This window comes from Cygnus atratus, chromosome 3 (assembly GCF_013377495.2).
Source record: "Cygnus atratus isolate AKBS03 ecotype Queensland, Australia chromosome 3, CAtr_DNAZoo_HiC_assembly, whole genome shotgun sequence".
NCBI lineage: Eukaryota > Metazoa > Chordata > Aves > Anseriformes > Anatidae > Cygnus > Cygnus atratus.
In genome coordinates this window covers 60,444,712-60,458,658 of record NC_066364.1, presented here as the reverse complement: position 1 = coordinate 60,458,658, position 13,947 = coordinate 60,444,712, and the positions used below count along the sequence as shown (strand labels likewise).

Genomic DNA, 13,947 nt, shown 5'->3' with positions numbered 1-13,947 from the left:
TCTGGCAGTATTTCTTGAGAGATGTTCACAGCATAGCAGTTGGAGACTTGCAGAACTCCATTACAAAGAGATATCTGAGGATAAACCTGTGCAATTTGACTCCTATGGCCAACGGGAAACATCTCAGTCACCTTTTGTTCCTATCTTCTCTACATCTGGATTGGGCTGGATTGAACATTTCATGTGCAGTGAACCAAGTCACCAGATTCTAACCCTGACCCCTCAGTTTGCCCCATCTCTCTGTCAGTGTCCCACAGTAAGGTAGCAAAAGGTGGCATGAAGTAAGGCAGGGAAAACAAAGTGTGCCTGTGCCTCAAGCGATCTCTGTGCATGGCCAGTCATGTAAGCACAAATGTTCTGTCATCAGTACTATGAACTGTAGCAGCTGCAGGGTGAATGTACATCACCTGCTGCGATCCCCGCTGTGACCTGGAGGAGCTGCTCAGAGAGCAGAAGGTATCACATCACGGCTGATGGAGCCTGCCCCAGTGCCACCAGAGTGCCTGTGGACACCAGTAACCCAGCTGTGTCACCTGTGGCTAGGGTGAGAGCACTGCACCTTCACTCGCTTGTGCTGTAGGCCTCCACCATCCAGAGTCATGTGAACCTCTGCCCTGTGCAGACTTCATCCCTTTCTGTTGCCTGAAATGCTGGGGTTGCAGTTTCTCTGCCAGCTCCCTGCTCAGACTAGCATATCTACATCCGACTGGGAGGGCCTGTTGTCATCCTTTCCCCTCATTGGCATGCCCCATATCTTGTTCGTTGCTTGGCAGCTCTGCTGGCTCTTCTGGCCGCGTTGCTTGCGAACAGTGCTGGGCAAGGCCTGCAATTCCCAGCAACCCCGAGCAGCATGGGCAGGCCCTGGCTGCAGTTGAGTGAACTGCCCAAAGTGCCCCAGTGGGGGCTGTGGGGCTGCAAGTGGTGCAGGGGCACCTCTCGGTCAGCTGCTTGAAGCTTTGTCACCTGTGCTGTTTGCGAGGAGTGACAGGAACGGCACCAAACAGCAGTTCAGGGACTGGCAGCCTGCTTTTCTGGAAATTGGGCTTTTGCTCTCAGCAGTGTAATCCTGGCCTTATTGCCCAGCCAAATGGGAAAGGAAACCAATATTTAGAAGTTTTCAGGGGAAGCAGAAAATGTCTCAAGAGTTAAGTGAACTAAAGGATAAGGTGTCTCAGTCAGTGAGTGAGGCAGTGTATCCTTAAACTCCAGTTTAATGCCTAAGAACCTGCTGGGTTGTATGAAATGAGATCTTGGTTTGTCCCTGTTTTGAGAAAGCACATTCACATACTGAAAAATAGCAAAGACCAAACTAATGTGCATTACTTGGCTAGTGCAGCAGACAAGCCAGATGGATATCCAGTGTGCAGCCATCCAAATGGCAGCCTGGATGAAGCTCTGCAGCTGGGCAGGAAGAGTAGGAGTGTGGGCAAATTCTTGCCAGGCATACACTTAGCAACTGCTGCATGTCTCCCACAGCAAAACACACATTCCCATGTGCCCACCCCAGTAAGACACCGTGGCAGCAGCCCTGGCTAGGGAACAGGCTGCTGCCCTGTGGCTTCAGAGCGTGGCATGTGTGACTTCATGCATGCCTGCGAAATGCCCCATTTTCCTACAATGGTACAGTTCTAGATTATGAATAATTTAGATAACACAGCAATTAGGGTCATATAAATATCAGTACAGAAGATGAATTCTCTCCGTCTGAGAAAGCTCCCTTTGGACTGAGTCACATTGCCAGCACATTGGAACTGGAACAGCTCGTGGGTGTACATGTGTTCCCATGTCCCTCTGAAGGAGGGACTTCAGTCCCTCAGCTGTTGAATTGGCATCTTTCAGTAGCACTAAGTTCACTTTGAAAACAGGCTGATAAGTTATCAGGAAAAAACCCTTCTGCAGACAGAATAATAATCAGAGAGTCCTGTCTGCATAGAGCAGTATCTTAGGAGAGGCCTTTACCTAAAAGATTACAAATCAATGACACACTTGCTGGCAGCCCAGATTTTTTCATTTATTTTCTTATTTGACTTTTGCATCTCATGTCAAGACCTTGTCAGTCAAATCCGGGTTAGTAAAATGCTTTATTTTTAGGCACAGAAGCAGGAACATGCGAGCTGTTTGTAAATGCTTTAAACACCTGGGGGCATTTCTCTACTGGGAGGAACTCTCACTGTATCTGGTGTGGATAAGGACACTGCAGGTTAAAGTCCTGTTGTCTCCCTCTAACAAATCCACCTGCCAGGGAAGCAAAAATCAGCTTCTGTAGTTCTTTAGCATGAGTGCCCACCCTCTTGCACTAACTTAGGGAAGTCACATGCATCACTGCAGAAAAACTTGCACTGTCTAAAAGCATCTTAAAGGCAGCTGAAACAAAGAATAGGACAGAAGAATATAGATTCCCTTAGGATGTCTGTCTCTAACGCCATGCTGAAGACTTCTCCAGAATCCTTTATGCAGCACCAGCCACAGATTTCTATCAGGATGTGGTGGAAATGAAGGAGTTTGTAGACAGATGATGGGAAAGAGCAAAGGCTCAGAAAAAGCTTTCATACATCAAATAAATTGAAAAGGTTAGAATTGATCATCTTAGAAAAGAGAATAATAAGAAGGGACACAATACAAGTCTGTGGGATAATGAAAGATCTGGAAATGATAGATATGAAGCATCACTCCTGCAGAGCAGCAAGGGAGCATTCAGTGAATGAACAGGCAGTAAATTCAAAACTGGCAAAGGATGTTTTTTGTTTTTTTTTTTTTGTTTGTTTGTTTTTCCACCATGCATGACTGGACCATAGAATCAAAGTTGTCAAGAACCCACAGAAAATGAAAAAGGAGTGAGCGTTTTTATAAGTATCAGGAATATGCTTTGCCTCTACTGGCATAGTGTAGAACCACTCCACTACCCAATGCAGTTAAAAATTAAATGAAACAAAAATCTACAAGGACTCTTCAAAAACACCAGGTCCCACTTCACTTTGGTGTGTTTATACTCTTTAGGATTTAATAACTGTAATTTGAAGCATACTATTTGCATTGCTGTGGGGAAGAAATTTCTTCAGATGAGGATGAGAAAACGTGGCCCTGTGCATACTCGGTGGCATAGCGCAAGGTCTCCTCTTTGGGTCTGAATTAAATTAATTTTGATACTCTGTCAATGCACTGCAATTCTCTTAGGAAGGTGTTATTCCTTCAAAAATAGTTTTATTTCTCTGAATATTCACTGAAGAAAATGTATAGAAAGGGAAGACAATTCACTCAACAGCATAATTACTACACCAGCAATTCTTTTTTTTTTTTAAAAAAAAAAAAAAAAAGGGAAAGGAAGAGAGATAATGATGAACTTGGAAAGCAATCCTTGTGCTTTTTTTTTTTTTTTTTTTAATTGGATACTTAGCAATAAATGGTGATCTCTGCCTTGATTGGGGGACTGTGGAGCATTCTGATGGCACTGTCAGATGGCAGAGTCTGTCATCCTCTTTAATAATTTGAGACATCCCATATTTTTTGGAAAGTAGCATACCAGCATGACATCAGAGTCAGAAGAATTTTTATGCACAGTGATATCTAGAAGGTGGCCCAGAATATTTCACAGAATAAAAGAAGTCTTTACAAGGGCTATGCAGGGGAACTGGAGTAAAGTGAGACTGCGAGCTTCACCAAGAAATTAAAATCTAGCATGACTGAGAAAGATTTTGCATTTATTCTTTGTTCTGATAGAGCATATCTTGTAGAAACACAGTAAGACAAGAGCCTAATTGTACTTGGTGTTACAGAGACCCGAAGAAAGACTTTCATTGCCCTGGAGAGTTTATATGCCAACTAGATGAAACTGACACAGGATGGTGAAGAAAATATGTTATTATCTGACTTTTACAGGTTAGGGACCGAGGCACACGAAGATTAATTGAACAGCTGAAAACTTGTGCTTGAGCCAAGAGCTGAACCCAGATCTCCAGAGCCCCATTAACCACAAGACTAACATTCATAACCTCAAACTGTGTTGTCAATGTAATGATCACAGCTAAACAGAAAACTTAATTCCAGGTCTCCAAAGAGCAATGTTAAAGTATCCTTTTACATGTTATTCCAGCAGTGGTCAGAGACCCTGCTTCAGGTTGAGGACTCTGCTCTGCTGGACGGCAGATAAACTTAGCAAAAAAGATGCTCTCATCCACCAAGCAAGTGTGGTACAATGGTTACTTCAGATTTAATTACATATAATAAGGGAGTTCAGTTCTTTAATAGTTATGAACAAGGATTGCCTGTAGCCTGTATGCAGATCAGTTCTTTAGTATTTTGTTCCTGTAGCCTGTATAATCCAATCCAAAGCATACTGACGTTTTCGGGATTCTTTTTCCTGTTTTCTGGCCATTTCAGATTTCATGCTGTAAAAAGTTGCTCAATCATATTGTGCTTGTATTGACAAAAATCAACCAACATCATTTCAAAGTTTTTCAAGTGGCACATGTGTTCAGCTCTCCTTTTACTTTTTCATCTTGTGCTCTAAAAGGTAGGGGTTAGTATGCTCTTGTGTAAATATGATTTGCTTCAGTTTGTAAGTCTGGGTCTAAACAGTGACTGATAGGCATAAAGTCAAAAGATAAATAATGTTTGAATTATTTTGCTATGATCGTGTCAGAAATTTTATCCTATTTGGAAAAAAAAAATGTATTTTAATGACGATCCAGCAAAGGTTATCAGTGATACTAATGGGTGTTCCTGCTTTAACAAGTACTTAGATAGGTGAAGATTAGACTAAAGCATTGCATTTTCCTAGTCTTATTGCTTTTATATAATATAGCATACTGTAATAGCATATATAGGGATGTCCATAGTTATAAAACACTTGTGGGTACAATTCAGCCAAAAAAAAAAAAAAAAAAAGACGACTATTCTGAGTCAACTGCTTGATTCCCCTTTGTACTTCCCTCTTAATGCCTGAAACACAGTAGCAACATATTACCTCAGCCACACGCTTCTTTACACAGTGAGCTACAGAATTGTGCTTAGAAAAGTCATTTTTATTTTCCCAGTTCCTGGGAACTGATGACTTTGAGGATGCACACACTGCAAGTTTGCGGTCAGGAGGCTTTGCTGCAGCATTTGGCTTACAGGCATTTGTTTCTTCTCTCTGAAGTTATCTTGGTAAGACATGAGTGGGCCTTCCAGACGTGCCCATGTGGGCATACACAGAGCAGATTTACAGGGGATGACAGAGTTGGAGCATGTGGAGCATGGTGCAGAAGGTCTGCTTTTTGCCCCACCAACAGGAAGGCAATTTTCATCCCACTCAGTCCTAACTACTTTAAAGCAGACAAAATGGGTAAACAGGCTTTCAGAGTCAAGACCCTTGGTACACAACTGTGGCTGCTCTTGAGCATCTGGCTGCTTACAGCACTGCTCAGCAGAGCCAGCAAAGTGATAAAAACAGATCCCCAGGAAGAAAACAAAGCTGCCCTGAGCATCTCCTTGAAAAGGTCTGTACCCAAGGATGCTGCCCCTTGTGCACAGCTGAGTACACAGCAGCAGTCTGAGCACCAGAATGGCTTGAAGGCCTCTGTGGCCATCAGAAAGCTCCTGCCTGAATGGCTGGAAGCCCACCTGGCACCCACTGGTGTTCATGGGGCAACTACAGACCCCACTGCTTCTGCTCTAGATGCATCTGGGCACACCATCTGTCTGAAATGAGCTAGCCTCACAGCAGCACTGGACATCTGCAAACCTTTGAAGGCAGATCTACCAGACTCTGGAGCGTCAGGAATTACAAAAAGCCCCAAAGCCGCAAGTACTTCTGGGAATGCAGTAAAGGGTATTTTAAAGAGACATTAATGCCAAACCCGCCTTAAGAAGACCCTCTACCCAGGGACCTGTGATCTTTTTTATGTTGTGAGGGTGAAATAAAGGAGTTGCAACACCATAGGGAGCAAGACCTATTATCCTTTGTTGCATGCTATGAGAAAATGCATCCACAGCAGTCTCCAGCGGTCAGATTTCCCCAGAGCCTAGCTATTTACCTCTTCTCTAATTCTGAAGCTCTGTGTTTCTTAGAACTGTGTTTAGATTTTGCATCTTCAAAACATGCTTGCTATATACTTCAGCTTCAGCGCAGCAAGAACTTTGCACCCCAGCCCCCATGCAGGCTGCCTAATGGCAAAATTGTTCCTGAGTGGGTGAAAAATTCCATTCAGGTCACTGGAGCTTCCCGCAGCACCATATGCTACTAACAATATGTAATGAAAATTCATCTCAGGTTGTGAAACATATTGAACTGCTAAAATCAACAAAATGCTGGCAGGGAATGTTCTTTGAGGTTATCTTTAGATTGAATCTGCTTGGACTTTTGACACCTACTCAGCAATGTCTCTTGGCACGCAAGAAACATCTTATCAAAATGCTGAAAATGTTTAGTCAGTAACTAATTTATTCCCTAGTAAATGTCTTTGCTTCCCGAATTCTCTTCCTCTCTCTCTCTTTTATTTAGTGTTTGGATGCTCAACTATAATCATGTAACAGGCAGGAGGTGATATTTTTGGGAAAGAGATGCAATTTGTGACCTGAAGAAGAGCTTATCTCTCTGTGGAAAGGACAAAGGTTTCCATTTAAATAATCTTTCAGGAAGTTCTATGCCTTCAGTGTATTAAGTTGTCAGTTGTTACTACTGTAACATTATATGCCTTTATTTTACACAAATATGACCTGTAGTTTTGCCTACTGATGGGAAAACCAGTAGTTTTTTTTCTTGGCAGTGGTGGTGTGGGTTTTTTTAAAGAAACAATACACATATGCATTATATGCATATACAGTAGTCTGTTATTCAAAATACTCAGTGTCACAACAGTACATGCTCATGCCTCAGTTATTTTTCTCTGCCTATTTTGCAACAATTACACAAGCAACACATACGCATCTGTGCTTGTATAGATAAATATTTTTATAAGTGCCGATGTCAAAACATATGTATGTATACATATCCAACTGTTACAAAGTAATCAGTATGTATATATATGCCAAAGGTGAATACGTATTAGCAAACAGAGTAGTACCATACAAGATGTCAGCTTTGCAACTCTCTCTTTACATCTACTCGTGTTCATACAAAGCTAGGCAATGTGTTTCACGGAAAATTGTAGAAGTTGAAGCCATTTCATATTGTAAGTCATAGCACATGACTGCCTAAAGCATGTAACCTCTCACAAAAGCTTACAATCTTACATTTAGTTTGGAATTTAAGAGTATATATATAAAAATAAAATAAAATAAAATAAAATAAAATAAAATAAAATAAAATAAATAAAATAAAATAAAAGGAAACAAAAGGTGGTACACAAAAACAAATGGCACATCTCATGTGTATGAGGTATCTAAATAAAGCCTGCTGTGTGGGAGCACAAATCCACATACAGACACATACACAGATTTAGCACACATATTAATGAGAATATGCAGACTCACACCTACAAATAGTATAATAATCTCAGCTGCAAACTGATGACTCTTTTTCCAGAACATTATTTATTACCTACTTAGTCATTACCATTTTGCTTTAATATTTGTGATTAGATACCATCACAAAATGCAATCATACATTTTCTCCAAATCTCCAATCTGTCTTGCCTTCTGGCTTTATTTCTGCAATCACTTGTTTCATGTATTTCTTAAAGTCTAATACTCTGATCCTCCCTACTCAGTCCTTGAACTGTTTTAAGACAAAACAACACAAAACTAAATTCTAAACAAAAGATAGTACAACTCAAGTACACAAAATATTTCAAAAGTAAAAAGACAACAGAAATGTATCTTTTCTGGCTGTAAAATCCCAGCGGGAAACCCAAGTTAGGGTTTTAGCAGAGCAGCCAAAATATTTAAACTTCAATATGAAGGTGTGAGCATACAGACATATTTTCAAGGAGGAAAGTGAGACTCTGCATTCTGAGCTCCTGGGACCTGCTACACAAACAGGTCAAAACAAATTGGAAAAATCTCATTACATATATAAATATATTTCTGCTAATCAAGAGAAAAACAAGAATGCTGTGAAAGTTATAAAGGAAAGTATAGTGGAGACTTTCCTCTTCCATATCTGGTAAGCTTACTGTCATAGAAGGAATCCACAACAGAAGGGTATTTACAGCAATCAAGACTATACTTTTTATTGGGAATAATTATAGTTGTAGACCTCACCTAAAAAGTAATAATGCTAGAGAATAAGAGATGAACTCGTGAAAAGTTTTAGACCTCATCATAAGCCACATGTGAGTTGAAAAGTTTTAGACCTCATCATAAGCCACATGTGAGTTTAGTAACATTCTCATGTAAAAGGACTAAAACAGTACAAAGCATTTTGGTGCACAGGGTTGAAACAAAAAAGACAAGTCTTTAAACTAAGTGAATGGCTTTATGTGATACTTCCTTCTTTAGTCCAGCCAGCAATACTGTAAGTAGTATTGTGCCTGAGCCTTATTCTCCCCAGACCGGTTCATTTGCAGGCAGTAGGCAGGAGGAACCTTACTGTGCTGAGGCAGAGTGGAAGAGGAAATGAAGGAGCATAGTGGAATTTTTATTGAGTTGCACTCTGTATTCCTTGTCCTTGAAAAACATGGTGCTATTTCCACCTGATTTCATCAGGAGGGTCTGAGGCCAAAGAACCGCTCAACATGTGCTGACCTAGACCCTCGCCCCTCCTAGCCATGGTGCAGACAGCTCTTTGCTCCTGTGCGGTGTTGCTTTTGTTCCTGGTGTTTGGCTCATGTGGTTCCCCATGCAGGAATAACACCTGAGGATTTTTCTCCAGTTGTGTTAGCCCATGTGGTCTGAAGGACAGTGAGATTTTAAAGGCAAAGCCAAAAAGTTTCTATGTGTAAAAAATTTATTGCCAGAATGGGTTTACTGAGCAGCAAATACATGATTATTTCATTGTAGTGGCTTTCTCTCCACCTTCCTACTCCATTGTAGTCAGGTTCCCTATAACTGTTTTGATTTCAATATTTCTTGTTCTTCTCTGTTTTCCTCTTATTTTAATTGTTTTTCCTCCTTCCTGTTTCCTTCCCTAACAGAGCAGGGACACACTGGTATTTTACTTTGTATGAAACTTCCAAATACATTCTCTTTGCAAAGGTTCCTCTTTAGTAGGAAGAGGGAAGTCAGCCTTCCTTATTATGGCTTCCATTAATTGTGCTTCAGCAGGCCACAGGAAAGCTCATGATATGTGCACAAAGTTGACTCTATAAATCATAAGTAATGGAGATGAAATCTTTTGGAGTCTCCAAGAGGGAAGTGATTACAGCCGTAAAATATCATCTTTGCAAGAAAAATTGTGTAATAATAACTTTGTGGGATTTCATATTACTGCTGTAACTTAGAGGTAAGCGCTCGGGTGCATCAAGAGCTCTAATAATGTATGTGTAGGTGGCAAATTACTCATAAAGAATCTACTGACTTGTGGATAATATTCATTTTATATTCCCAAAGATAACTTAAGCCTTTGGGTAGATGTCATTTCATGCCCCATACTCATGACATCTAGCAGGAATATTGAAAGTAGAGTGTGCTGACCACTTCCCTGAGTAAAAGCACTCCTTCTCCCTGCAAGATATTTCCTATGGAATTCCTATGAAGGCAGGGGATGAAGCACATATATTGTAGGCATTTTGGTACAAAATAAACTAACCTACTTATCAAGGGCCTGCATAAGTCTACTATCTAGCATTTCTGTACTGTAAATTAGAGAAAACTTTATACTGGAGTCACTTTAGTGTCTGGCAAATTGGAAACAATACAAAACACGTAAATGAAAAGCAGGACATCTTAAAAATTACCCATGCAATGGGCTGTTACAGCTTTTGTTTTTAAATTAGAGCAGGCTAGTCCCTTGTATTAATAGAAAACAAATCACGCTGAGCTATCAATAAAGGGAAATCTCTCCTTCTCTCTCTCAAACATCCCCAAGCCTCAGATAGAACTGTACTCACCCTTTCATTGATTCGGGGCCAAGATTTTTATGTAATCGCCTGACACAAATACTTTGTTCTATCTGATGTGATTTTGGAAAAGACACAGTGTCCAAATGTGGCAAGACAGAAAGATATCAGCCTTTTACATAAGTTGCAGACATGTACACACCTTGAACTTCTGTCTCTTTCATTTCCTTGAAGCTTGCCTCCTCAGGTAATCCCTTGCCTCTTCCTGCTGGGGTTCCTACTCACTGAAGTTTGAACCAGATCTTTCCCTGCTTTTGGCTGCTGGGCTCCTTACAGCAGTGGCATCCTTTTTGTCAAACAGAAAAGGAGCTACTAGAAACAAAAATCTGTTACAGAGCATGAGGCTGCAAACCCACTGCATTACTTGTAAACAAGTCAGCCATGTCTTTTGATCCACCTTCCCTTTTGTTGCTGCATAACTGTAAATGTAACATCAACTCGGTCAATTGTTATAGATGCAAACTGAGATGGAGAGTAAGCTCAAGTCTGAAGTCAAACTAACCACAGCTATGCTGGGTAGGCAGGTCTGCCTGGTAGTTTGTATACTGGCCTTAAACCTACACTGTTAAAAGAAGAATAGCATATATTCTCAGGCTAGAAGTATACATACATACATACGTACATATATATATATATATATATATACACACATACATTTGGCTAATTTTAAGTAGCAGAACCAAAAATCTGTCGACAGATTATTCTTTTCTGGATCTGTTCATAGTACTTCACAGTACAAAACAACTTTTTCTTATACTAAAAGGAAAGATATTTGTGACAATCTTTGAAATAATAACTCATATGCTAGCTATTTTTCTTGGGATTATCATTCTGAATATTTTATATGTGGAGAAACAATATGCAAATTTGTACTTCTGAATAACTATACAACATACTGGGAGAAAAAGAACACATTTTATTTGGCTTTTTCTATTTGTTTCTTTGTGGTGTGCACCAGGAAACCCTGGAATATATTACTTAGATCTTTCAATGCAAGTCCTTAAATGCACTAGAGGATCATTACAAAAGATATTCCCAATAGTTCTAAATCCATGTTTGCACCACGTACAGCAAATCCAATATAGTAAGTAAGTTACTAAATATAATGAACTTAGGGGCTTGCCAAGCCTTTTGTGCTCCATGTTTGGCAGGCAGGTTTTGTCCTTGCTTGCTGCTATGGACCTTAGTGTGTTTATTGATCTCAGTTTGTCACCCTGAGGTCAAATTACAGATACGTGGAGCTGCACCTTCAAGCCACTCTGAAATTATAGCTAAGGCAATGCAGCAGGACACAGTCTGTATCTCTGAGCTGTGTTTTCCACAAAGATCTCAGAAACTCCACAGTTCTGACTACCAGCTAGCCAACTCCCAGCTGAACCTCAAGCTATTCTTTAATTTAGCTGCTACAGGGACTACTGCTTTCCACAGGTGTTTCTGTTACAATCACATGATATTCAGCCTGGCAGCAGCCTTCCTCTAAAGTGTTTTGGGACTGGCCACCAGGCAGAGTTGGTCAGTTTGCTCTGGACCTCTCCTTGCTGATTCAACAACTAGATCTAGAGAAAGGCAGATCTCCAGAAGTCATTTGCTCTTTTAAGTAGGCTGCTGAGAGCAAAATCGAATTAGAATCAGGAAGGGTTTTTCTTAAGATATCTTCATTTTATGGTGGATATGCTTTTAAAGGTGAGTTTTAAAAACTTGAGCATGGAACTGTCTAAGGTACAGGGATAAGAAAACAAATATAACCTCAAGTAGACCTGATCTAGTGTCCCTTGAGGGCAGTGTCTATAATTTCACTAATGACAAGAACTTTTGTATTTCCCTTTACCTATCTGATTTCAAAACCAATAGAAGGAAATATTCTTGCCTAAAATATGCAATCAGACTTGCAAAGCGCAGAGCATCTGCTAGTTCCTTTGAGCTGGAAAGACCACCAGAAATATCCATGCTTGCAGTTGTCCATGACCTTAGGAGTTACTAGATGTAAATAGGGTTTTGTGCTTTTGTAGAGTCCTGAGAAATATCTAAAAATATAATAATCCATGCCAACGTCAGTTGTAGAAGTGAAAATATCTCTTGTTCAGAACTTCCTTGTGCAGGATTTGACTTGTATGCATTGAAAGGACCAGAAGGAGACCTGTTCAGAGTCCTCAGTGGTCTTAACGTATCTGCCTCGCGCTCTGCTTTTCTTCTGTTGCTCTGAGTTTGTTTGTTTGTTTGTGGTTTGGTTTGTTTTTTTTTTTCACATGCAGCTTCTAGCTTCAGCTTGAAGCTGCCTGAAAGCATTACCTCTCCTGTCTTCCTGTCATTGACCCCCTGCCAGAGGTGACTTTCTGTCCCACCTGGAGGGTTCAGCTCCAGCCAGCCCTGGTGGCAGCAATCTCCTCTGGATGGGGACGGAATGAGGTAGAAGCCACCTCTCCAGCAGGACCATCCTCTTCAGAAAAACATCTTTGATGGTAACTGACAGCTTGGGGAAAAGGTGCTAAACTGGTAAACTAGGAAATGAAACAATCTTCTGATTGGAAACTGAAGAGTGCCCACATGTATTTTCAAGTGGGGATTTAATAATCTATTCTATACTAGTAGGGATTTTGCTTGCACAAGAAAATATGCAGCATCAGAACCAAGTGCTCACATGAACGGAAAACACAAATTGACACATATATTATTTCACTGCATTATTAAAAGCCACACAGGCACTGTTTTACAGACTAAACTGCTATCTCTGTTGACCTTTGAGCTGCAGACAATGAACAAGAATGGACTGTTGGTTTGTTTATAAAAGAAATTGTCATTTTCCTGCTACTTTCTGTAGAGATTCATCAAAAGGTTACAATGGTGAAAAAATAAATACATTTTTATAGCAAAATTTTCATCAATTTTGGCCGTTATTTTCAAGAAGATCCATAGTTCAGAAATTGCACAGCTTGTGAAGTGATTGAGGATTTCCTCAGTGATCATTTTCTGATTTAAAGTTCTAAAAAGAAATGTTATTTTGTCCAAAATAGACCTTTTTTTTTTTTTTTTCTTTTCCAGTTATCTACATGTGCTTTGGCAGTTTTAAAATGGAAAAAACTTTGTTTTTTTAAAAATTGTTTCCTTTCCATTTCCAGTTTTTATTACTCCTCTATCTGGATTGATTTTCATGCATGAATAGTAATTGCTTTAAAAATACTAGCTTGAGATAAAAATGTTCTTTTCCATTTTCTGCATGCTCAAATGTCTTTTGTATCCTAAACTTTACAATGGTAGTGTTATGATTAAATAGATTTTAAAAAAAGAGCATGCACCTGGCTGTATATAATAAGAAGGTGATTGAATGGTGTTGATGATGTACACTCAGAAGGGAAGCTGTTACGTGCATTAGAGCATATTATTCCCTGCCTATTGGCTGTGTTTTATTTCACCTGCAAATAAGTAAACATGGCACGAGATACATCTTGCCCAGCTCCTGAACTGAACATCTTACTAGGCTTGGCTTGTGAAGCATGCAGTGTCCCTGTGCTGACTTTGCTTCACACAGGCTGTCAGGAGTGAGATGCTGGATGTGAGTGAGAGATGCTGGATGGAGAGCTGATTTGAAGCCCAGGGGCCTATCCCTGCCTACTTGTCCTGCAAAGAGATGTCTTTTCTTAGCTCCTTGTATTGCTATTCTCAAAGGTGAAGTCAGCAGGAAGAATTAAATCCAGCATCTCCTACAGGCTCTGAACTACAGGGCACCACTAACCACTTCTGTCCCATGCCATGAGGCTGAACCACATGGGGATGAGCTGCCATCACCCAACACATAGAGGTGAACATCTGAGGTCAGATGTGCGAGGAACTGACCTCAGCATTCGTACCATGGCCAAAGCAAACCTGTCAGGAAATATCGTGTATGTTCAAAATTTAGCATTTTGAAAAGAAAAAAAAATCTCATGCTGGGAAGTTTCCTCTGCCTCAGTATTTTCGGATTCTAAGCCAAAGT

General features: G+C 40.3%; 1 long non-coding RNA gene across 1 annotated transcript in view; it reads left to right on the top strand.

The window, feature by feature from the left end:
* The window catches only part of LOC118244191 (uncharacterized), a 94,161-nt gene that overhangs the window by 66,715 nt on the left and 13,499 nt on the right, over positions 1–13,947 (top strand). The gene's annotated exons all lie outside the window — the stretch shown is intronic.